The sequence below is a fragment of the Bombus affinis genome, unplaced genomic scaffold (assembly GCF_024516045.1).
Source record: "Bombus affinis isolate iyBomAffi1 unplaced genomic scaffold, iyBomAffi1.2 ctg00000702.1, whole genome shotgun sequence".
Lineage (NCBI taxonomy): Eukaryota > Metazoa > Arthropoda > Insecta > Hymenoptera > Apidae > Bombus > Bombus affinis.
In genome coordinates, this window is record NW_026109296.1 from 1 (window position 1) to 27,405 (window position 27,405).

Sequence of the window (27,405 nt, forward strand, 5' to 3'; positions counted from 1 at the left end):
TGGTTTATACAAGTATAAGACACTTCCGAACTCTAGCCGTGACCGTACGAGAGTGAGTCTTACAATCTTTTTACTTTCGGTCATCTGTTCTCTCATTATCCCCACTACCCTGTAGGCGTACGTGACCGTTGCTACGCTTCTGGAACATTTGGTGGAAGGGCCGTTAGGCCATAAATGAATCCTCAGGTACTCCGCCAATATACATTGTCGCCAAGGTCGCCATGTGTTCCTCTCGTCGGTCCATCGGGTTCGAAGTATGCCGACCGGGACACCATCCTGCCCGAGGTGTGTGTGTGTCCTGGTCTCTGATGTGATTTACGTTACAAGTACGTGGGAAACCCGTGATGAATGAGTTTTTAAACCTTTCGAGAATGGAAATTAACCGGCCCTTATCGTTACCAAGTACCTCGGTGTCTACTTCACCGAGATCGATCTCGTTTTCGACGGTCCTATTACAGGCGTTAACTATTTTCGTTTTGCAAATATTGAGACTGTCGCGCGTAATATGTACGTCGAAGCCTTGGCTCAAAATTTCGCGACCAATCATGATATCGTATTTTAAGTGGCTATCGGGGAGGACGTGAAAAGTTATCTCGAGCGCAAAACCGTTGATGCATACGGTGGACAAAATCTGCGACGTACTCTTAACGCATGCATTCCCTATCCCTCGCATTACTACTACGTCGGCCGTTCGTATGCCGGGAAATTTCGGGGCAACGGACTCCTTAATTAACGAGCATTCGGCCCCAGAATCGAAGCAAAATGGGAACGACTCACCCTGGAGGCTTAATTTACCGGTTGGGGCCTCCACCACGCAGGATTCGACTCGACGTTCCTGGCCGTTGCTGTCTCCTCTCTCCTTCCGCAGCGGGTAGTCAGAGGCGATGTGTCCTTCCGCTTGACACTTGAAGCAAACCGGCTTGGACGATGTAGCTTGTCGGCCTCCTTCTGGACGTCGTATCTTCCGTTTCTCGGCCCGCATCTTCTTGCGGCACTCCGTCATTTTATGTCCAAAGGCACCGCAGTAGAGGCACTTGTTCTGGGGGTCGGACAGCTTGTGTCGTTTGGTTTCGGGGCTAGTTGGTGTATTGCTTGTCGCCGGCCTCTTCTCGTGAGCGAAGACTCTTATTTCGCTTAAAAATTGGTCCTCGGTCCGGATATCCTTCTCGAGTGCCACTCGTTCGATACGCCGGTCGACTGACTTCACTCGATAAAAGGCGATAGCATTGAATAATTCCGGCAAGGTTATATGTTGCTTCATCTTTATGAGGGAACGGACGCGAGCGGCGAAAGCCGCCGTGTTTTCGCCCTTCTGTGGTTGTTCGTTAAGTATCTTTATTAGTGTCGAGGTTGCTGTATCCTTGCCACCAAAACGCGTCCGTAAAAAGTTCCGTAAACGCTGGCCAAGTGAGGCCTTCTTCGAACACTCCCTGCGTAAACCAATTTGCTGCGGAACCCTTCAGAGCACTGCTCAAAGCGGTGGCTAGCGAACGGTCTTGTAGGGGGTGGTCCCTTCATAATCAGACCAGCAGTGGTACACCATGCGACTGGATCGGCGCCCGGGATGTCGGGGTTAAAATCCGGTAGCACAGTTTTGGTAGGTTCCGCACTCGGCTTCAAATTCAGCTCCTCCACTAGGCCACGCAAAATGGCCCTCATTCCGTTCACCGTCATAACCGATTCGAATCCCACTTCTGATGTCGGACGCACGTCAGGATTGGGGGTGGGGGTGTTCGGTGAATCTTCGTTGGAATTAGCCATAGGTGCGGTGTAACAATGGTTGAGTTTATTGACACAAATTAGGGAGATTTACAGCGTCGATAGATAATCGCAAGGTTTCGATATTCGCGGCACTATGACAATGGTCTCGCTCCGGCAACGTTTCCGCGGTCAACGGATACTGGACTTTACCCTTCGTTTGCGTCTAAGTTACACTATATGTTAGAGCACGGGGCAATTATTTCGTATACGAAAGACAGGTCGATTACTGATGAGATCGCACTAGAGAGTGACTCTCCGTCGCGGTGACGCTGTCGAAGAAAACTATGATGGGTGTGCCTAAGGGCACGAGATCATCGGATTCGCGGAGAAAAGTCTTCGCTCGAAGGGTGAGGGAAATTGACGTTGCTGTTAATTGGTCAATTTCCATGTTGGTGGTTAGAGAAAGATATTAGCTGTCCTTGGGGAAAGTTGCTAGCGAGAAGCGTCGTTCGTGGAAGGATAGATTTCTCTTATCTTCCCGTAGTCGGGGCACAGGCCATTTGTCTATTTGAGAGACTTTGTGTAATTGAAATTTAATATTCGTAGCGGGTCCTCGCCCAGCTAAACATATACTGTGAAGATGCGTTGGCATCTGGCAATCGTCTTACCCGAAGGACAAAGTCTGCGTGTGGGCGAGCCACGGGACAGAAATCGTTGAAATGTTTACCGTCGTGCCCCGTCCCAAGTATTTCTTTTAAGGAAAGCTATAGAGTTACTTCATGCCTCTGTTAGATAAAACGTTCATCCCTTGACCGCGACTACGTTCGGCGACGGTTGTCACCTCGAGCCCGAGCTCACTATCATAAATTTCGAATAAGTACAGTCGATCGAATTACAACAGTTTCTTAGTGCGGCTATGATGAAATCTGGATTACAGCGCTAAGGGGGTCCTCCCACCGCTCCAAAGGGGAGGCTCCGGTGTTCTTTCATCTCCGACCATATCTATTACATTCCCACCATAAGCAGCGGCCGTGCCAGTGACTTACAAAAGTTTTCGAACTCGCGGACGTTTAATCACGTTCCCTACTCCGAAAGGGTAAGTACAAAGTTGCTCGTCTCAGTACTCTTGTTAGAAGTTTTATCATATTTTTCATTTCGTGGCTACAAGTTTTTCCAGGAAATTCTTATCGTTTTACAAGGGGCTGTGGGGCACAATGACGTCAGCTATCGATCATATACGCGAATTTGTTGTAAATTAATTAGGAGAATATCTGGAGTTCTTTATCGTTGTCAGCTGTAAAATATTAGAATTTTCATTTATAATTGTCATATTTTCGACTCTTCCGTTGCCAAGACCATCTTGAAAGATTTTTGGTATGTTCCATCACCCTTGTTAAAAGTGTGCCCATTGGTTAGATATATTGATTTTAAAAACCAATACGTATATCAAGTTTATTATCTCACAGAAACAAAGAAATTCGTTTTATTAACGAATTTTCGATGTTTCTTCTCAATTTCCTTTAGTATCGAACGAAGAACATTATCTGATCAAACGTTTCATCGTTCAAGTAAGGTTCACCTTCTTTAATGTCAATGATTTTGAGATATGTTATTAAGCTCCAAATTCTAAGCAATCTTCTATATATGTACATATAATTGTGTATTATATATATATGTCGGAGATGAAAGAATACTGGAACCTTCCCTTCGGAACTTTGGGAAGACCCCTAGTATTGTAATTTGGTTTTCACCATAGCCGAATTAAGAAACTGTTGTCATTCGATTCGACTGTACTTATTTGAGATTTATGATAGTGAGCTCGGGCTCGAGGCGACAACCAGTCGCCGAACGTAGTCGCGGTCAAGGGATGAACGTTTTGTCTAACAAAGGCATGAAGTAACCCTATAGCTCTCCTTAAAAGAAATACTTAGGACGGGGCACGACGGTAAGCATTTCAACGATTTCTGTCCCGTGGCTCGCCACACGCAGACTCTATTCTTTGAGTAAGATGATTACCAGATGTCGACGCGTCTCCACAGTACATGTTCAGCTAGCCCGAGGACCTGCTATAAATCTTAAGGTCTGTTTAACTAAAGTCCTTCAAACCGACAAACAGTCCTCGTCCCAACTACGAGAAAATAGGAGAAATCTATTTTTCTCACCAACGACGCTTCCTCTTCTCGAACTTTCTCTTAAGGGCGGCTAGCACCCTTTCCTAACCACCAACATGGAAATTGACCAATTAACAGTAACGCCAATTTCCCTCACTTTCCGAATGAAGGCTTTTCTCCACGAATCCGATGATTTCGTGCCCTTGGGCACACCCATCATAGTTTTCCTCGACAGCGTTACCGTGATGGAGAACCACTCTCCGGTACGATCTCAAAGACGATTCAAGTAACTCTCAGATACGTAGTGATTGCCTCGTGCATTAATATTGAGTACAACTTAGACGCTGAGGAAAAGTAGAGTCCGTCATCCCCTTGACCGCGGATTCGTTAGTGAGCCTAGGATCATTGTCATTAGCTTCTCGAGTACCTAATTATCCGATTACTTGTCCAATTCCATCATAGTCATATTTGCACTAGTAAATATCTCCTTTATTGCATAATGATCACGTCTAGCGCCAATAGGGATTCGTTTCACGCCCTCAACCCTAACTCAAATGTTAACGCCGACCCGACATATATAACATACGTATAATAGCCAAAGTTCAACTCCCAAGTATACGCAAAGCTTTTATTTTCAATTTATGCGATACCACTATGTTTCATGAATTTATTTGTTAACGGTATTGAAACAAATACCAAGCAGAGGACGAACTATCCGTGAACTGTTTTGCCAACGAGTACGCTTCCAATATTTTCTGTTTGAGAAAACACGATCTAAGGGGGGGGGGGGCAAAGCTTGATAATCTCGAAAGAATACAAGCATCAATTTCAAGCGCTTATAGGGAATCAAGCGGGCTTGTTAAGGTCGTAAGTTGGACAATTATCCCGTGTTAGGTTCAGTCAGCTTAGTCCTACACAAAATTGATCCAATCATGTGAAAACAAATGCATTCTGATTTTTGTCGCAGATATTTCTGGTCTACGCACTCCAGTGCCCACACAACAGTTATTTAAACAGCTGATTTTCCCCTATTCTAGAGCGACAACATCCCCTGATCTTTTACAACCATGAAGAACTCGTACTCGAAAATACTTGCAATGCTCATCTGCTTGCAGGTTATTTTTGTCACTTTCTTCCCGTCAGGGGCTGGTAAGTTGATACTGATTAATTATACCATCGAAATTCTATATAATGGCTACAAAAAATATTTGCATCATTACCCTCATTTCCTAACGAAGCGCGTCTTTTTACCAAGTTTTATATTTCATTTCATAGTATCAAATCTCTGTAGTTACACGAAAGTATTAAATGATAGGAAACTTGATATACACGAATTTAATTAATTAATAAGTTAGTCGTTATACAGCCATTATTATTTCATGTGAAATATTACAACGTCAAAAACTTAACGTTCTTGTACGTACAGTATTAATCACAAATTGTAAGAATGTTTACTGATAAGCAAAATATTTAATATGGGAAACGCAGATCTATGGAAAGAGAATTCCTGACATTAGACAGGAATACGCGATTGCACGAAATATTTTATGGTATGTCTAACATGGAGAATATATGAGGCGAAGTACGAAAAATTGTCGAGTGGCAAAGATATTGACGCTGGTAATCGTTTTCAGTGGCTTTAGGAGAAAACTGTATTGATTTCGAAGGAGAAGTTATCTCACATGGACTGATGTATGTGCCGGGACCTTCGGTTTGCAGCCTCTGCGTCTGCTACCATTCGGAGCCAAAATGGTGCCAGGCTATCTTCTGTTCACCTCCTTTTGTAAGTATATGCTCATTCTAAGAGCAACCAGCTTAACACAACCATGAGAAACTAAAGTACACCGTTAACGCTTGCATGCTGGTCGTTAAAACACATGCTGCGCGAATAGGGTACACAGCGATTCATTTAACTCGCCTTGAATTAGTTTTAGAAAAACAAACATGGACAGGGATAATTTTTGTCACGAGCCGTTTAATTTATTCGTTCATTAGAACGAATTAATTTACACCTGCTGAGATCGCGATTGATGCGACAAATTCGAAATCTTGTTCCATATAAATATTTTTAAACAAGCACGTCGTAAGCTTTGTATATTTTTTAATCGCAACGAAACTGTTCAGAGAAATGCTGAAATTATTAATTAGAAAAGGAGATTTCTACGCATCGTTGTAAAAGTGTCAGGGAAAATATTCGTGAAACAGTTACGTTGTTACAAGTTCTACAAGAAGAAATATTGAAAATCACGTTCCACTTATTCAGTTGCACGTGTAAAAGGTATCTTGCGTTCGCGCAAAAAATCTCTGAAGGGTACATGCTTTATAATAATTGGAGTGTCGAAGTTGTTACGCGGATCGGCGTACACGTACCTTTTAATGAAACTAGGTTACTCATTCGTTATTCGTTCCTAATTTTCAGCTTCACGATTTTTACGCAATAAAATTTTATACACCTGTTCGGTTTATAAATGATTCAATTCAAATTTAACAGAATTAAAGTTGAAATAATCATTTGTACTTCGTTAAAAGGTTCTTTCAGCATCTCGTTTTAATATTTTTATTGGTAATATTTTGTTAATCGTTATATTTAAATGGAGTTTTTCAAAGGAGAGACATTTTAAGGTAGGAAATGGACATACATTTATAATAAGAATTCAGAAGAAAGAATATTTCATACAGAAAGAAATATTCCGTATGTATAAATAACTACGCTATGAATTTTATATGTATCGGATATTCCTTCTGGTTAATGTATCTGATGTTTTTTCACACGAGGTAGCGTATATTTGCATCTATATGTCTCTTCGTTTCTCAGTAGTAAAACTTAGCATTCATGCGGCTGATAAGTAGTTACGCACTGACAACGAGAAACATAAAATGAGTAAGAAGCATGAGACATTCTATAAGAAAAATAAAGTTGTTTTTATCTTTCATTGCATATTCGTCAGAATATTGTTAATAAATATTTAAGTTAAGAATTCAGTTGAAATAAATACATAGGATTATACATTTATTTATATATGTATCTATGAACGCATTTGACATAAAATTTTGATAACGACTAAAATTATATATTCTGATATTAAATTAATTTAATGAGAATAAAAAACTAATTTTTTTAAACAAGATTTTGTATAAAGTTATATTTATTAGGAAAAGTTCGTTCATCCCTTTATAACATGATAGGATTAGACTCATAGCTGTGTAAATCATTTCATGGAATAGTATATGTGTGCGTATGTGTTCTAAGTTTTTATTATAACAATGCTAAATGTACTAGGAGACGTTTTTAAAAATTCATAAATTTTTCTTCATCAAACATATCAATCGTTATATTGAAAAGTTAATTATCTTTTATTTGTTTCGAGCTGCACATTGATTGAGACATTCGTGTTGGTTATAATTGCGAATTTAACGCAACGAAGTTGTTTGAATCCCTTGCAAGCATGTAAATATATCGTCGAATTAATAGGTCAATTACTTGAGGTTGGAATTGAAAGAAAGGGAAAGGTGGAGGAGAAGTCTTGCGTTTGAATGCGGGACACTTTTAAAGCCCACAGTTCGCTGAAATTGCCAGAGAATTCAATTAAATGGCAAATTAAACCATTGAACTGAATCTGTTTCCAATCGCGAGATTAGAAGTTCTATCCTTTGAATTTTTATATCAGTCAACTTTCTTTTTGTACGTACGGTAACGAATATAATTCATGAATTAATGAAGTATGTAATTGGATGAAAGTTCTTCCTCCTGGATTCAGTTTAGACTAAGAAAAATTATATAATAACGAAATTATTAACTTAAAATTGATAGAGTGTATAGTTTTTTTTTTTTTTTTTTTTTTTTTTTTGCGTGAGGAGGGGAAAATGCTGTTACGCATACCCAGTGATCCGCATCACTGGGTTATGTGGGACTCGGGCGGATGTTGTTGCCATACCCACTAAAAACCCCTCCTCCTTTTTCCTTTGCTTTGAGGACAGACAACCCCGGTAAAACCTGTCGGCAGTCATCAGGGTTGTCCTTTCATGCCCCGTTGTATCTTCTTCGTCGGGCAGTTATTCTGTATATTCAGTATACTGTATATTCAGTATTGCTCTCGTCATCTTCTCAGCTAGTTCAGAATACTGGGCTGATCTCCTTCTGTGGTTCTTTGTTGTCTTGTATCTCTGCCTTCACTGCTCCGCGTAGTTGTTGTTGCTCTCGTTCTCCTCCTTACCTCCTTCAAGGCCTTCGCTGTCACCCTCCTGTGAGACATGACGGTCTTGCGAAATTGCCTGAATTTATCCCAGCTCTCGTTCTTGGCGGTCACCGTGGCGATCAGATTGTCCACGTCGCCAAGAGCGTTCTCCAGCTCAATCCTTCTGTCCGTTCACTTCGGGCACGTGAAGAGGGCGTGCTCTGCATCGTCGTTAGGGTGTGCACAGTCGAGACAGTTGCTGTCGCTGCTCTTGCCAATCCTCTTCCTATAGAAACCAAAACTCCTGTAGAGGTGAGCGTGTGTGCGTTATATATTTATTGGACGTGCGTGATAGTTGTAGTAGTTGGGCCTGGTCCGCTGTAATTGTCACTGGGAGCTGTAGATGTCGCTGCCGTCGTCCGACAGTATTTAGTGTCGAGTGGTGGTATTTGGCTTGTCGAGTGCCGTCACACTCCCATGCCCGGTTAACAGCTGCACGGTGTGATGATCGATGTCCATCTTCTTTTTGGTAAATAGCAGCGCACTCGGTATTAATTTCCTTGCGCCTCCAGTTCCTCCTTCAGCTCGTTGCCGTCATCCGCGCCGATCCTGGTCTTATGGATCTTGTTCCTCTCGTAAGTCTCTCCGAGCATCTTTATCTTTATGTAGATCGGGAGATTCCCGGTCAACACGCAAAGTGCAGCGTGGGAGACGGTACGGTATGCACAGGGCCGTTCGCTGTGTCCGTTTCAGCTTCTTCCTGTTCTTATCGGTATTCGCTAAGCTAATTCTTCTTTCTGAACCCATACTGCCTCCGATGGAACGGGTCCGTTCCGATGCATCTCTCGATGATCTTGTTAAAGCATTTTTCCCAGATCCTGCTCATGGCTGGGAGTATGCTTTTCGGCCGGTACGCGTTAGGGAGACCGGGATCCTCTCCCGGCTTCCTTAGCAGTATTACTCTGACCGTCTTCCAGCAGTCTGGTTCCAGCTTGCTTCCAGCTCCTGCTTCCAGCAGTCCAGGAGTCTTCCATCGACTCCTGCAGCCTTCTTGGTGTTCATTCTTCCGGCGGCATCGACGACATCGCCTTCGCCGATGACGACGCTGAAGCTGATGTCTTCCTCTTCTTCGGTCTCTGCCTCTTCGCGGCCCTCGTAATGGGAGAGTCCGTGTCCCATGGTGAATAGCCTCTGTAGGACTGCTTCCACCATGTCGATCGGCATGTCGTTGGTTGGTTTCTTGCTTTTGCATCTCTTCATGACTGTGCGATAGGGTTTGCCTTCTTGCTTTTTTGTATGGATGGAAACGCGTTCCAAATGTAAAAGTAACGGAGTAATTAGCGATGCACGATCCCAGGCTGGTGAATATTTTTCCATCGGGAGAAGTCATGTCGAGCGATACAAGATTTATATGCTCGTTCTGCCAGTTATTTCAACGTCTGTTACGCGATAGAAAATGAACATAAATGAATAATAAATGTATTACAGCCATAAAGATTGCTTGATGTACGCCACCGTTTTTCCCCTATTTCTCCGATACAATTTTCCTTTTTTTTTCTTTGCCAAACACTTTACTAATCGGTACGTATTCGAATTATCCTCAATTATTCTCGGTTGTTTCCGTTTCCTTTGGATTTACATAAGTACTCGTTTGATGTACGTGCAGAGAGAGATAATAACTATTAACAGCTATAAAATAAGAAGCGAAGATACGTTGAAACTCGACTTCTAGATTCGCGAGACTTTGCAGAGCTTCGAAACTCTCGTGTTTCAAACCTAATAAAAAGTTGTAGAGGGAGAATTACATTGCGAGATCAGTTAAGGAAAATCGTATCGTTGTAATAGGATTATTTCAGCGAGGGAAATTCCGTGTTGCGAGTAACGCGTTGCAAAGCCATGAGCTTTTTTTCGGGTTAATATACATAATCGCCTTATCGAACTTTCCATCTAAACCGTTGCGCTCACACGTGAATTTTGCATTTCAATCTTCTTACTTGCAGTCCAGTCCAGTTTAGTGCGACTAAGCTAAATGTTTCAGCCCTTCCAAGTAGAATATGTTTTATAGAGAGACGTACAACTCTATGAAGGAGAGATCAATAAATTGGGTTATCTTTAAATCACTGACAATTATTTCATCGACACGATTTCACCGACAGCGAATTCATCGGCAATGTCTATCAAAGTTTATTTACCGATACACCGAGTGAAATCATCCACAATCATTTCACCAATATTCTCCTTTGTCGATAATTATAATGCTTGCCACTACATGTTATCGTTGATTATATGTCTTTATTTACACATTCGTTTACGCGCATAACGAGATAAACGAAGAAACGAAAATGATATGTTGTCATGATGTATTGTTAAATTACTAATTAACACGAGTTATATATCTACCTACATGAAAGCTTCTAAATATCAAATATAATTCATGAAAGCACACAAGCTATTTTGCTATACACAAATAGAATTATAAGGAAATGTTACGTGCTAATGATTTAACGAAATCTATTCCTCTGTACATTCGACATTTCTGTATTATTACTTGTGTACTTTCTGCTCTTGTTTACGTCATGGGAAGTAAAAATACGTTAAGCGAATCAGCTAATCTATTTGAGCGATTCAATGGCTCGGTCTTCTCTTATTCGACTACCAAGTAGAAGATAAGTTCTTGGTTATATAACATTTTATAACATCCAAATTAACTTTTTTTTCATTTTCTTTTTCTTTTTCTTTTTTTTCCTTTCTCTTTTTCTTTTTTTTCCTTTTTCTTTTTTTTCCCATTTTCTTTTTCTTTTTTTATCCTTTCTCTTTTTCTTTTTCTTTCCTTTTTCTTTTTCTTTTTTTTTTTACGTGGGGAAAATTCGCTCGGACACGAAGCCACTTCTTAAGTGGCGTTGTAGTGAACATCCAAATTAACTGTTTTTTTTTCTTTTTCTTTTTTTTCCTTTCTCTTTTTCTTTTTTTTTACGTGGAGGAAATCCGCATGGACACCAAGCCACTTTTGGGAGGGGGGGGGAGTGGCGTTGTAGTGAACATCCAAATCAACTGGGGCACTAATTAACTGAAGCTTCTAGTCAAACCAGGTATCAGTCTTTGTACGCAAAGGCATTCATTACAATCGTTTAAAGTTTGAAGATACACCGTTACAAATTCGTGATATGAGAGAAAGCGATTCAGAACTCGGATTCATTTGTTGGAACGACGCCGTGGGCAAAAGTACATAATGGAAAACTTTTTTCCAAGACCAATTGATATTCCTGGAACTCGATAATTCACTAGGTGATTGCTTTAACCGTGCAGAATACATGCATAAATAATTAATCGCTATTAATATTCCATCGACTTTTGAAAATCCCTGATGTGACCTATTTCACGAGATGAGAATACGTGTAAAGTAAGGTTATTGCTTGATTATCTTTAGCCGAATAAATCGAGTGATTGAAATTATAATGCGGAAGAAAGTCAAAACTATGTATATTATTTTTTTCAATTTTTATGTATCATTTGGCGGAAGGAAATTTGGTAAGTGAGGTTCACCTTCTTTAATGTCAATGATTTTGAGATATGTTATTAAGCTCCAAATTCTAAGCAATCTTCTATATATGTACATATAATTGTGTATTATATATATATAACACACGTATAATAGCCAAAGTTCAACTCCCAAGTATACGCAAAGCTTTTATTTTCAATTTATGCGATACCACTATGTTTCATGAATTTATTTGTTAACGGTATTGTAACAAATAACAAGCAGAGGACGAACTATCCGTGAACTGTTTTGCCAACGAGTACGCTTAAAATATTTTCTGTTTGAGAAAACACGATCTAAGGGGGGGGGGGCAAAGCTTGTTAATCTGGAAAGAATACAAGCATCAATTTCAAGCGCTTATAGGGAATCAAGCGGGCTTGTTAAGGTCGTAAGTTGGACAATTATCCCGTGTTAGGTTCAGTCAGCTTAGTCCTACACAAAATTGATCCAATCATGTGAAAACAAATGTATTCTGATTTTTGTCGCAGATATTTCTGGTCTACGCACTCCAGTGCCCGCACAACTGATATTGAAACGCCTGATTTTCCCATATTCTACAGCGACAACATTACCTGATTTTTTACAACCATGAAGGACTCGAAAATACTTGCAATCCTCATCTGTTTGCAAATTATTTTCGTCACTTTCGTCCCGTCAGGGGCTGGTAAGTTGATACTGATTAATTATACCATCGAAATTCTATATAATGGCTACAAAAAATATTTGCATCATTACCCTCATTTCTTTTTTTTCCCTTTTTCTTTTTCTTTTTTTCCTTTCTCTTTTTCTTTTTTTTTCCTTTTTCTTTTTCTTTTTTTTTTACGTGGGGAAAATTCGCTCGGACACGAAGACACTTCATTAGTGACGTGGTAGTGAACATCCAAATTAATTATTTTTTTTCTTTTTCTTTTTTTATCCTTTCTCTTTTTCTTTTTTTTTCTTTTTCTTTTTCTTTTTTCTTTTTTACGTGGGGAAAATTCGCTCGGACACGAAGCCACTTCTTAAGTGGCGTGGTAGTGAACATCCAAATTAACTGTTTTTTTTCTTTTTCTTTTTTTTCCTTTCTCTTTTTCTATTTTTTTTCCTTTTTCTTTTTCTTCTTTTCCTATCTCTTTTTCTTTTTTTTTCCTTTTCTTTTTCTTGTTTTTTTTACGTGGGGGAAATCCGCTCGGACACGAAGCCACTTCTTAAGTGGCGTGGTAGTGAACATCCAAATTAACTGTTTTTTTTCTTTTTCTTTTTTTTCCTTTCTCTTTTTCTATTTTTTTTTCCTTTTTCTTTTTCTTTTTTTTTCCTTTTTCTTTTTCTTTTTTTTTTACGTGGGGGAAATCCGCTCGGACACGAAGCCACTTCATAAGTGGCGTGGTAGTGAACATCCAAATTAACTGGGGCACTAATTAGCTGAAGCTTCTAGTCAAACCAGGTATCAGTCTTTGTACGCAAAGGCATTCATTACAATCGTTTAAAGTTTGAAGAAACACCGTTACAAATTCGTGATATGAGAGAAAGCGATTCAGAACTCGGATTCATTTGTTGGAACGACGCCGTGGGCAAAAGTACATAATGGAAAACTTTTTTCCAAGACTAATTGATATTCCTGGAACTCGATAATTCACTAGGTGATTGCTTTAACCGTGCAGAATACATGCATAAATAATTAATCGCTATTAATATTCCATCGACTTTTGAAAATCCCTGATGTGACCTATTTCACGTGATGAGAATACGTGTAAAGTAAGGTTATTGCTTGATTATCTTTAGTCGAATAAATCGAGTGATTCAAATTATAATGCGGAAGAAAGTCAAAACTATGTATATTATTTTTTTCAATTTTTATGTATCATTTGGCGGAAGGAAATTTGGTAAGTAAGGTTCACCTTCTTTAAAGTCAATGATTTTGAGATATGTTATTAAGCTCCAAATTCTAAGCAATCTTCTATATATGTACATATAATTGTGTATTATATATATATAACACACGTATAATAGCCAAAGTTCAACTCCCAAGTATACGCAAAGCTTTTATTTTCAATTTATGCGATACCACTATGTTTCATGAATTTATTTGTTAACGGTATTGTAACAAATAACAAGCAGAGGACGAACTATCCGTGAACTGTTTTGCCAACGAGTACGCTTCCAATATTTTCTGTTTGAGAAAACACGATCTAAGGGGGGGGGGGCAAAGCTTGATAATCTCGAAAGAATACAAGCATCAATTTCAAGCGCTTATAGGGAATCAAGCGGGCTTGTTAAGGTCGTAAGTTGGACAATTATCCCGTGTTAGGTTCAGTCAGCTTAGTCCTACACAAAATTGATCCAATCATGTGAAAACAAATGCATTCTGATTTTTGTCGCAGATATTTCTGGTCTACGCACTCCAGTGCCCACACAACAGTTATTTAAACAGCTGATTTTCCCCTATTCTAGAGCGACAACATCCCCTGATCTTTTACAACCATGAAGAACTCGTACTCGAAAATACTTGCAATGCTCATCTGCTTGCAGGTTATTTTTGTCACTTTCTTCCCGTCAGGGGCTGGTAAGTTGATACTGATTAATTATACCATCGAAATTCTATATAATGGCTACAAAAAATATTTGCATCATTACCCTCATTTCTTTTTTTTCCCTTTTTCTTTTTCTTTTTTTTCCTTTCTCTTTTTCTTTTTTTTCCTTTTTCTTTTTCTTTTTTTTTTACGTGGGGAAAATTCGCTCGGACACGAAGACACTTCATTAGTGGCGTGGTAGTGAACATCCAAATTAATTATTTTTTTTCTTTTTCTTTTTTTATCCTTTCTCTTTTTCTTTTTTTTCTTTTTCTTTTTCTTTTTTCTTTTTTACGTGGGGAAAATTCGCTCGGACACGAAGCCACTTCTTAAGTGGCGTGGTAGTGAACATCCAAATTAACTGTTTTTTTTTCTTTTTCTTTTTTTCCTTTCTCTTTTTCTATTTTTTTTCCTTTTTCTTTTTCTTCTTTTCCTATCTCTTTTTCTTTTTTTTTCCTTTTTCTTTTTCTTTTTTTTTTACGTGGAGGAAATCCGCTCGGACACGAAGCCACTTCATAAGTGGCGTGGTAGTGAACATCCAAATTAACTGGGGCACTAATTAGCTGAAGCTTCTAGTCAAACCAGGTATCAGTCTTTGTACGCAAAGGCATTCATTACAATCGTTTAAAGTTTGAAGAAGCACCGTTACAAATTCGTGATATAAGAGAAAGCGATTCAAAACTCGGACTCATTTGTTGGAACGACGCCGTGGGCAAATGTACATAATGGAAAACTTTCTTCCAAGACCAATTGATAGCGCTGACGTAATTAAAATGTGACGATATTGCCAGCGACGTTTCTCCAAATAGACGACTAACTTATTTACGAATCGCCGTTACACGATTGTCGCTGGTAATACGGTTAGTAATCACTTTATTGAATTTTCGCTTTATTACGTGTAATAGATTCTTCTTTTTAAGTTTTAAATTACATTGGTAATTTTCTATAATTTATTACTCGAATATGGTAATTTTTTCTTAAAAAGTTTGCTTTTTCTACAATTATTTTACTACAAAACCCATCAAAAACATGATGTATGTATATATACCCTCAAATATTATCGGTTTATTCTCAAGCTATAGTTCAATTTCGGAAATTGCCAATTAAAATCATAAAAAAAAAACACAGAAAGTTCGTTAAAATATGCGATTTTCCAATCAAGATATAGAATTTATTCGAGTAATATAGATTACAGTAGCGATGGTGGCGGCAACGATGAATGGACTGATTCTTCGTGCGAAAATAAATTGGTAGCGGAGAACGATGCATTGTTTCAGGGAATATCGATTTTCAAGCATGGTTTTGAAGTACGTGTGCGCGTGACTAGGTTTGTTAATTAATGCCGCTCCCAGGTTTTCAATATATAAATGTGACACCTACGTATCTTTAAGCTTAAAACAATTGGACTAACAATTTCATTAAATTTAAATCAATATTTATCTTTTTAAACGCAACAATATTTTTAATGACAACTTCACGTGTAAATCAAGTGCATACATATTCGATCGTTCTTGAAAACCTGATTCTCTGCGAAGAGAAAAATCCTTTGAGGTGGCCGTGTTGTGAGTTATAGTTGTGGTAGATAGTAGGCCTGTTCCGCTGTAAGTGTCACTGGGGGCTGTAGATGTCGCTGCCGGGGTACTGCTGATTTTTCGGCTTGTCGAGTGCCGCCACACCTTGAATAAAGATTTGATCTACGTTTTATACGCTACGTTTTACATCCACCTCTTTTCAGATATACCTCTCTATTTAAAATCATAGATCGTCACAATCTATAGGTATTTCCTTGAAAAGGTTAAAGTCGTTCTGTATAAAAGCCAATTCAAAGGGGAAGGAAATTCTGCGAAAAATTCTTTCAGATTACCCTATGTTTTTTATCGTTATATTACTTCTAAATTTTAAAGGACCAAATCACATGGCTGAAATTTTTAAAGTCTTTCTATATCTTCGAGGAAGTAAGATAAGGTTGATAGATAGTCGTTGTTGGTACTTAACCGAGTATGGTCATATAGTCGATTAAATGAAATTTCTATTCTTTCAGATATATATCGTCAAATATATATTATATATCAATGTTAATTGTTATCTGTGTTGGCGTAGTGAATAAACACATTGATGTTCGGTGTTTCAATTATCAGAATTATAATCGATGTTAAATGTATAGAGTGTCAAAAAATTATTTGTTATAGCTGTGGAAGATGGAGATCTGTTAGAGAAAATGGATCATGAAATTGATCTTGAGTATAATTTTCAGATAAAATTTTTTATTGCATCATAAAGTACTCATCACGAGAAACGAAAGTTTCAGAAAACCCCTGGATCGTAAATGATTCGTTCTTTTGAAAAAAGCTGTTTAAAATTTCTTATACTAATCCCTATACTAATTGTGTATACTAATTGTATTTAGTATATTATGTTATAAATAATGGTTAATATAAGTATCAAAACAAATAGACAACAATTAATTAGATAACATCGTAATAACATAATATAATATAATGGGCGTAATCATATACAGTAAAACTTAGAAAATGTGCTCTGGATGAATTCGGTGATAATTATCCTTTGTTCCGTGGTATGTATAGGCAAAAACGAATGGTAGATCGCAGCATAATAGTTTCCAACCATCCACAATTGTTCTAATTCCTCACTCGACGTCTTTCATGTTCATTCATGTAGGAAAAAGTATGTTATCGTTTAATAATAAGCTTTTAAGCGTTTAATAACATCTCGTCGAGTAGAAATTCCACACGAAGCAGTGAAAAAAATAATATTTGAAGAAGATCTATGTTCTCAGCTTCGTCGTGTGCAAGAACTTTGTAGGATAGATTGTATCATGCGATGAAAATTTTATACTTGTAAGTTAAGAAAATTGGAACGAAAATTCACGTTGTCTCAAAGATATCTTGTTTTTGGATAGAAATAGTTACTTTACTAACAACATTCTCAATATTAAGGATATCAACATCTTAGATTTAATTAAAGCCGCTGGAATACGCCAGATATTTCATATCTGACTTAAACATGTACTGCGACGAGCGAAAAAAGTAAACACATAAATATAAAAAACTAATTTTTCAAGTGATCGGTAAAGATTAGGTAACAGTAACTACAAGTTATTATTAACGAAATGTAATAGTTAATTTTCATTAACATTAATAATGTACAAAACATTTTACAAAAATGGACATCTCAAACCACGTTTACAGTTTTACACATTAATTATACTCGTCGAATCAAGGTTTCAACATAGTATTTCGTCCACTAGTACTACTTCACGTTTATTATATCCAATAGAATTAACTACTATTTAGGTAAATTATTTTGTGGAATGGTCAAATAATGCTCTTTTCTCATTATACCTTCGACATTCGCTTTCTACATAAAATCAACGGGCTGTGTTTACACTTTTGCTTGTCACTGCATATCAAGGAAGATTGAAATATAAAGTAATTCGCACAAAAAAGTAGATATTAGTATTGATGTTATTGTATTCCATATTTGACCTTAAAATATGAATAAAATCAGTCTAAGTATTAATGAAATTGCAAACATTTTTTCTAAAAGAACGGAACTTTCCTTTCTAATGAGCACTATATGATGCAATAGAAAAACAATTTGACACTGAAAATTGTGGTCAAGATCAATTTTGCGCTACACTTATTTAACCAATTTTCATCAAATCGAAGGTGTAGAATGGCTTGAAAAAAAAACCGCGATAAATACTTTTTTGACACTTTGTACAAAGGTGTATATCAATGTGTATATCGATACACATACTCTGTATGTGCATATCCGTGGAACATATATCCGTTTTTCGAAGCAAAATGTCATCTACCTGTTCAAAAGAGCAAAGCAAAAACTCTACATAGAGGGTTTGTTACTGTTCACACTCTGTATTTCCGTGCGTAAAGTATCCAACCAGATATCCAGGAACAGCTTTCAGGGAACGAGATTGAATATTTGATCGAATATATTTAATATGGCAATGTTACGTATAACAATATACGTATGGAATTTTAAAAGTCACGAGGGTTGCAGCGGACTCAATTTTAATGTACATTAAACATTTTGCTCATTGATGACCTTACCTTAATTTTTTTCTCCTTCCTCACTTTCTTCTCCTATGCGAGTGACACAGCAAGATTGATAGTAACAAGCGATTTCATTAAAACACAATCTCCTTTTCCATTTGATGAACACGATACGAGACGAGGGAATGATTTAGGAACACGACTTTCGAGCGGTTTCAACAACTATTAAGTTTCATTTATAGCAACGAACACTGCCAAAGACGTAATCAATAAGATTCGCGTAGGTGCCGTAGATGACGTAGATGAAAAAACGTAGATCAAACGTAAATGACGAAATTATACATTAATTTATTTTAACGCGTTAAAATTACGCTAATGACAGTTGCTCCATTCTATTTGTTCACATATTTGAGCCCTATATGGAACAAAGTGAACGGAGCATCTGCAAGCGTGTTAACCGGACAACGACGAATTTTCACATCTACTCCACGAAGCTTCACATATATCAATGACCACTGCCGTAGTCATGGTCAAGCGTAGATGGCGAAGTTATGTATTGATTCACTTTAACACGTTAAGATTACGCTAGTGAGACTTGCGCAGTACTATTTGTTCATATATTTAAGCCCTATATGCAACAAAGTGAACGTAGCATCAGCAAGCGTGTTAATTGGACAACCACGAATTTTCACATATATTGCACGAAGATTCGTATATAACAATGATCACTGCCATAATCATGGTCAAACGTAGATGACGAGATTATGCATTAATTCACTTTAAAAATTACGCTAGTGACAGTTGCGCCGTTCTATTTGTTCATATATTTAAGCCCTATATGCAACAAAGCGAACGTAGCATCTGCAAGCGTGTTAGTTGGACAACGACGAATTTCGTTTCGCAAACACGGACACGTGAAACATTTTGAAGTTACGTGGACGCGAGAGTAATTCGTTCCCTTAAATTGCTCAATTTCCATTTCTTTCGCCATGTATATTCGAGTATTGCATTTGAATTGCAGAGCAGTCGGAAGTAACGGCGCACGTCGTTGATATATCGACAGGAACATGAATTCTTTTTTCATAGGATGAATACTTTTTTCATCGAATTATTAAACCGAATCAAGTTTTCAAATCCAATCATTTAATTTCATCGTTTTACATCGAACGTTTCAATCTTTTTTCTTTTAAATACCTTACCTATATTTCATCTCGTTGAATATTCCATATTTTTAATGCTACTACCACTTATTGGTAATTTCAAATATGTAATTATCGTTCTGAAGTTAGAAATTCGAAATAGCATTCGTCAGTATATGATTCTACGTTTTATATAGAGTAATAAAAATGATACAATGAGTTTCGGTAAATAACCAATAAAAATTTTTGTTCCTTTTTCTTTTTCTTTTTTTTTTTTTTTTTGTTTTATGTATCCCAGGTCGAGAATAAACTATGTGCACGTTTTCTCTCGTTTCTTGTATTTTTATGAGGAATTCAGTCTTTTTACGCCACAAGAGTCTCAACGTTTTCGTTTTCACGCCTACGTTACGCTCGTTAAACACGTTCCAACAAGACCATGAATAAGGATAACAGCTTTAATGTTTTCACATGTGTTTATTTATTATTTTAGACCTTAAATATTTTATTTATAATATCTTTATTTAAACAAGTTACCATTGTCGCTACAATAAATCAATGAATGAAATCAGTTTAAATTTAAAATATCATTTCATAATTTCTCGTCACTTGTATCTAAAAACAACAAAAAAAAACGGTGTACCCACATCGTGCGTAGACGGGAAATTAAAACAGTGGAGCTTAATTGAAACACTGATCATATTCCGCGATTGTAAAACAATAATAGAAAATCGTGTTTCTTTTGAAGGGTATGAAATTGTCAGGAGATTATGCCATAAATGAAATTGGAAACTGGCTGGTCAAAGGGATTAAATTCAATTAAACCGAACTGTGTTATATTGTACAAAGGCTAGAGAACTGCTACCAAATATCTGCTAGTTTAAAGGTGTCCCTTATAAATTATAATTATATTTCAAATTCAATCTCCTAGTAATAAGTAAATTAATATTTTACCTAAAATCTGTGATATAGATAACAAAAATAAATTCTTTACATTATTCGTTAGTTTGCAATATAATTAGAATATTATCTTTATTTTCTGGTGTCTTTGTTATTCTTAAAAGATAAACTGCTTATTTACAAATTTAACACTGCATATGCTATTAATAAATCATTTTATATTTAATTTTGCAACCTTCAGTCATTGTTAAAACTTGTTGACAATACTGTCGGTTAATAGAAATTTCTAAAATCCCCTTATTTCTACTCGATTAAAGGGTATATTGCAGAAACTATGTTAGCTACAGTGTTAGCTACAAATCACCTGTGTCACTCCATTAAAGTTATACACAATAGTATTGATTCTTGTTTTAATTTAAAATAAAATATGTTATTGTAGGAATGAAGCAGAATGTTCAAATAATTGAAACAACTTTTTGTCCTATAATATGTGCCTTTCATTTTAAAAATTAAAAAATTTTTAATCAACGATATTTGGAAGTTTCGATCTAAAATGACCAGGAATTGAAATAGAAAATATTTTTATGCCAATAAATACGTATTCTTCACACATAAAACAAATATGAAAACAAAAATCGATGTATATTAATGAATTTTGAAATGGGGAGGAATTATATGATTATACCCATTCTCTGTTGCGTTTAATTGTTTCAATTGATGTCTCATGAGAATTTTCATCGAATTTTTTAGAGATTTTTTTTTTATTAGAATATTTACGATCAATTCTCGTTGAGAATTTTCAGTAATTAATTTAATTTGGCGTGATACAATGACATGGATCATAATAGTTTTATATTGTTGGTTCTAGTAGAAACTAAGGATTTAATCTAGAGGGTATTTTCTTTTTAGTCTGCGGATCTGGTCCGTCGTGTCCAGTAGTTGGGTGACTAGTGGGTTGTGGTGGTTGTTGACTCTTGTGTTATATCTGCTTCTGGACTTGTGTATTTCATCTTTGACTGTAGGTATCTTGAGGTCACGGTGGATTGTTTCGTTGGTAAGATACCAGGGTGCATTTGATAGGGATCTTAGCGTTTTCGATTGGAAGCGTTGGAGTATTTCAATGTTGGAATTACTTGCTGTTCCCCATAGTTGGATTCCGTAGGTCCAGACAGGTTTTATTACGGCCTTGTAGAGGGTTATTTTGTTCTGTATGTTTAGCTTGGAGCGTCGGCCCGTGAGCCAATAGAATTTTCTTAGTTTTTCCTTTAGTTGCTTTGTTTTTTCTGAGATATGTTTTTTCCAAGTTAGCCTCCTGTCCAGGGTCATGCCCAGGTATCTTACGGAGTCCTTGCTTGGGATTATTGTGTTGTTAATGGTGACCTGGGGGCAGGTTTGTTTTCGGAGCGTGAAGGTTACATGAGAGGATTTTTTTCGTTTATTTTGAAGCCTCATTTTTCGAACCACTTTTCCATGGAGTCGAGACTTCGCTGGAGAGTGGATGAGGCAATTGCCGGGTCTGCGTGAGTAGCTAATAGTGCTGTGTCGTCGGCAAATGTTGCTATTGTTACCTCGTTTGATATAGGTAAGTCGGCAGTGTAGATGGAGAACAGTAGGGGTCCGAGGACACTACCTTGGGGTATGTCGGATTCTATTGGGAATGTTGCGGAAGTGGCGCCTAGGCATTTAACTATGAATTGTCTGTTGGTTAGGTAGGATTTTAATATGGTGTAGTATGGGTGGGGTAGGATCTTTTTAAGCTTGTAGAGCAGCCCTTCATGCCATACTTTGTCGAATGCCTGTTGGATGTCTAGGAATACCGCTGAGCAGTGTTTTTTCTTTTCAAGGGTTTGGCTGATCATGTGGGTTATGCGGTGGATTTGCTCTACTGTTGAGTGTTGTTTTCGGAAGCCGAATTGGTGATCTGGGAGTGTTTTCAATTCTTCTAGGAGTGGAAGGAGACGATTCGTGAGCATCCTCTCGAATAGTTTAGACAGTGTAGGTAAAAGACTGATTGGGCGATAGGAGCTGGTTTCATATATTGGTTTACCGGGTTTAGGGATGAGGGTGATCAGTGAGATTTTCCACGCCTGAGGAAAGTATTCAAGGCGGAAGATAGCGTTAAAGATTGATGCTATGAGTGCAATCCCTTTTATGGGAAGTTCCTTGATTGCTTTATTGTCTATTAGGTCGTGACCTGCTGCTTTCTTGGGGTTTAGGCGACTGATTGCTTCTATGATCTCTGAAGAAGTGAAGGGTTCAATAGGAGGGGACATTTGGAAGGGAGTGTGCAGATATTCGGTAACGTCCGCTGCAGCTATGGAGGAATGGGGTTGGAATACTTCAGTCAAGTGTTTGGCAAATAGGTTGGCTTTTTCTATAGGGCTACGCGCCCATCCACCCTGCGGACGGCAGATTGGAGGTATTATTTGTGGGAGGCGCGTGAGTTTCCTGGAGGCCTTCCATAGTGAGTAGTTGGAGTCGGCTGTGGGGGACAAGCTGACGAGATATTTGTGAAAACGGTCATAATTGTAGATTTTTATAGTTTTGGATAATTTTCTAGTTGCGTTGTTTAGTTTGCGTTTGTCCTCCGGTGTTCTATGGGTCTGCCATATCCTTCTTAGTCTACGTTTTTCTGCTATTTTTTTTAATATGTACTGGGGGTATTCGTGATTGCCGATGGACGTTTTTGCCGGTGTGGAGAAGCGGATAGCGTTTATTATGCTCGTGTTTAAGTATTCCGTGGCTGCTTCGATTTCTTCATTGGTTTTTAGTGAAGTTGAGACTGAAGTTGTCTGTGTAAAGACTTCTCTAAAGAGCTGCCAGTTGGTGTGTTGGTTATGTATGGAGCCATTAGGTGTATTCTCGATGATAGTTGAACTGACTGTTACTATCACGGGGGAATGATCAGAGGAGAGATCAGCCGAGGAATTGATTTGGACGTGTCTTGACGAGATATTTTTAGTTATGAGGAAATCAAGGAGATCGGGTATTTTGTTTGTGTCGGTGGGCCAGTGTGTAGGTTCGTATGTGGTAAGGTAGTTGAGGTTGTTGGTTATTACGCTGTTGAGGAGGTTTTTGCTTCTTACTGTAACCAGTCTGCTGCCCCATTGGGTGTGTTTGGCGTTGTAGTCTCCTCCAGCTATGAATCTATTGCCCAGGGTGTCCAGGAAGTCGTCAAAGTCTTCTTTGGCGATGGAGCGTCTGGGAGGGCAGTATACAGCTGAAGTGGTGATTGTACCATGACAGTCTTCTATTGCTACGTTTGTTGCTTGGAGGTAGTCTTTCTGGAATGGTGGAAGTTCGTAGTGCTTAATGTTTGATTCGATTATGATTCCGGTGTCGCCGTGGGCCTTTCCGCTGGGGTGTTGGGTGTGGTAGAAGTTGTAGCCGTGTATTTTGAGGTAGTTTTTATCGGTGAAGTGGGTTTCGGATATGAGCATCACATCGATTTGCTGTTGTTTTAAGAATAGTTCTAGTTCAAATTTGTGCTGAGCTAGACCGTTGGCGTTCCGCAGAGCTATTCGCATTGGTTTTATTTTGCTTCTGTGCGTATGAATTTGTCCATGAAGAGTGTGAGTAGTGACAGCAAGTTGTTAATTTGCTCTGATTGTTTCTCTATTAGCTTTTCAAGCCTAGAGACGTTGTCTGTATCAGGTGATTTGGGGGCACTATTTTGAGGAGGATCCCTGTGGCTATTTGGTATATTTTGAGTGCCTTGTACCGCTTGGGCATAGGAGGTTGAGGGAGTGGTGAATTTGGTAGGGCTGGGTGTTTGATTGGTTGGGGAGATTGGGGTAAAGATGAATTTCGGTGAGCTGGGTATTTGGTAGGTTACCTCTTTTGTTCTAAGTTTGGGGTACTTGTTTGAGTACAGTGTTTTGTAGGCTGAGCAGCCTTTGTAGTTGGCAGGATGGTCACCTTGACAGTGGATGCACTTCGCTGGGATTTCCGGTGATTTACTGCACTGGTCGGTGGGGTGTGTACCTGCACATTTGACGCAGCGGAAGATATGGTTGCAGTATTTCTGCGTGTGCCCGTATCTTTGGCACCTCTTGCATTGCACTATCTCCTTTTTGATTTGCGGTGGTTCGAATTTTACTATAGCGTTCATTAGGCGACTGATGTTGTAGATTTCCTTATTGTTGGGTTTCTGTTTTAAATCGATAAAAAATAGGGATAACGGTTTTTTCGAGACTCTATGCCTTATGTTGCTGACATTGATGACTTCGTGGCCGAGTTTCGATAGTTCTAGGGCGGCTAGCACCCTTCCCTAACCACCAACATGGAAATTGACCAATTAACAGTAACGCCAATTTCCCTCACTTTCCGAACGAAGGCTTTTTTCCACGAATCCGATGATTTCGGGCCCTTAGGCACACCCATCATAGTTTTCCTCGACAGCGTTACCATGAACAGTTTGCTGGTGAGTGCCGAGGCGTGCAAACGTGTGTCCAGTGCCCTGCGAAGTCCACAAAACAGCACGTGACCATCCAGTTGCTGCTGAGTGCCGAGACGTGTGTCCAGTGCCCTGTGAAATTCACAAAACTCCACGTGACGCTCATCTGTCGAAAGCAAATCCAACAAACCTAGCTAAGGGTTAACAGCCTCTCGACTAGTTCTTTCACACTGAATTAACTAGCTCGATGATGGCTCTATCATTCCAAACAGGCTCTCCGGAGCTAAATTATAACACCGCCGTTTTTCCTCCCCCGTGGCAAGGGGGCAACACATCTATCCTGGTAAACGACCATCACTCGAAAAAACGCAAGCTGGAACCAAGCAAGACAAATGTGAATAAGAGTCAAACTAAACCACCAGCCAGCCAGGTGACCACCTTCAATAGATTCTCAATACTGGAGTCTACGGAAAACTCCATGAATACAACCGAGAAGGTAAATAATCTCCATACTCAAAGAATTCCCCCTCCTCCACCAATATTCATTGACGACGTAATCGACATACAGTCAATGATAAGGACCATTGAAAAAGACATCAGCAAAGAGGACTACAAGTTAAAAATTAACAACAACCACGTGAAAATTCTGCTGACCCACCCAGACGCCTGTAGAAAGTTAACTAAGTTGCTAAAAACGTTAAACGCTAAATTCCACACATATCAGCTCAAAGAAAAAAGACCTTTTCGTGTGGTGCTACGCAACATCCACCACTCAGTCGACCTAGATGAACTAAAGTACAAACTTCAAAATCTTGGCCATGAGGTAACAAACATAAGCAACATTAAACATAGAATCTCAAGATACCCACTATCACTATTCTTCATAGATTTAAAACAAAAAGGGAACAACAAAGAAATTTACAACGTCAACCGGCTGATGAACTCCATAGTTAAGTTCGAACCACCTCTTGTAAAGAAAGAAATAGTACAATGTAAAAGGTGCCAAAGGTACGGCCACACGCAGAAATACTGCAACCATAACTTCCGGTGCGTAAAATGTGCAAGTAATCACCCCACTGACCAATACACTAAATCCCCCGAAACCCCCGCTAAGTGCATCCACTGTCAAGGAGAGCATCCTGCGAACTACAAAGTATGCTCAGCATATAAAACACTACATAATATTAAGTATCCAAAACTGAGACCCAAGGACATAACCATACAAGAACCTAGACCCCAAAGCTCACCTCACCATCAGTATCCCACGCGCAGGCAACACAAGGAAACGTAAACAACTCGAAAACCCACAGTGTACACACAGAAAATAGAATTCCCACCCCACAAAACACAAACAACTTCACCAGACTCGAAAAACTTATCGAGAAGCAAACTGAGCAAATTAACAACTTGCTGTCACTACTCACACTCTTCATGGACAAATTCATACGCACAGAAGCAAAATAAAACCAAGACGCATAGCTTTGCGGAACGCCAACGGTCTAGCTCAGCACAAATTTGAACTAGAACTATTCTTAAAACAACAGCAAATCGATGTGATGCTCATATCCGAAACCCACTTCACCGATAAAAACTACCTCAAAATACACGGCTACAACTTCTACCACACCCAACACCCCAGCGGAAAGGCCCACGGCGGCACCGGAATCATAATCGAATCAAACATTAAGCACTACGAACTTCCACCATTCCAGAAAGACTACCTCCAAGCAACAAACGTAGCAATAGAAGACTGTCATGGTACAATCACCACTTCAGCTGTATACTGCCCTCCCAGACACTCCATCGCCAAAGAAGACTTTGACGACTTCCTGGACACCCTGGGCAATAGATTCATAGCTGGAGGAGACTACAACGCCAAACACACCCAATGGGGCAGCAGATTGGTTACAGTAAGAGGCAAAAACCTCCTCAACAGCGTAATAACCAACAACCTCAACTACCTTACCACATACGAACCTACACACTGGCCCACCGACACAAACAAAATACCCGATCTCCTTGATTTCCTCATAACTAAAAATATCTCGTCAAGACACGTCCAAATCAATTCCTCGGCTGATCTCTCCTCTGATCATTCCCCCGTGATAGTAACAGTCAGTTCAACTATCATTGAGAATACACCTAATGGCTCCATACATAACCAACACACCAACTGGCAGCTCTTTAGAGAAGTCTTTACACACACAACTTCAGCCTCAACTTCACTAAAAACCAATGAAGAAATCGAAGCAGCCACGGAATACTTAAACACGAGCATAATAAACGCTATCCGCTTCTCCACACCGGCAAAAACGTCCATCGGCAATCACGAATACCCCCAGTACATATTAAAAAAATAGCAGAAAAACGTAGACTAAGAAGGATATGGCAGACCCATAGAACACCGGAGGACAAACGCAAACTAAACAACGCAACTAGAAAATTATCCAAAACTATAAAAATCTACAATAATGACCGTTTTCACAAATATCTCGTCAGCTCGTCCCCCACAGCCGACTCCAACTACTCACTATGGAAGGCCTCCAGGAAACTCACGCGCCTCCCACAAATAATACCTCCAATCCGCCGTCCGCAGGGTGGATGGGCGCGTAGCCCTATAGAAAAAGCCAACCTATTTGCCAAACACTTGACTGAAGTATTCCAACCCCATTCCTCCATAGCTGCAGCGGACGTTACCGAATATCTGCACACTCCCTTCCAAATGTCCCCTCCTATTGAACCCTTCACTTCTTCAGAGATCATAGAAGCAATCAGTCGCCTAAACCCCAAGAAAGCAGCAGGTCACGACCTAATAGACAATAAAGCAATCAAGGAACTTCCCATAAAAGGGATTGCACTCATCGC

General features: G+C 38.8%; 1 long non-coding RNA gene across 2 annotated transcripts; it reads right to left on the bottom strand.

Annotated features, from left to right (window-relative positions):
* Positions 1-9,610: 9,610 nt before the first annotated feature.
* On the bottom strand, positions 9,611-18,656 carry LOC126928234 (uncharacterized). 2 transcript variants are annotated; one of them, XR_007716465.1, is made up of 3 exons: positions 18,166-18,656; positions 12,746-15,750; positions 9,611-10,909 (listed from the first exon to the last, which is right to left on the bottom strand). It is a non-coding gene; the product is annotated as an uncharacterized LOC126928234 (long non-coding RNA). The 2 variants fall into 2 exon arrangements; XR_007716464.1 differs by lacking the exon at positions 9,611-10,909 and having other exon boundaries at positions 12,415-15,750.
* Between the last annotated feature and the right edge of the window lie 8,749 nt (positions 18,657-27,405).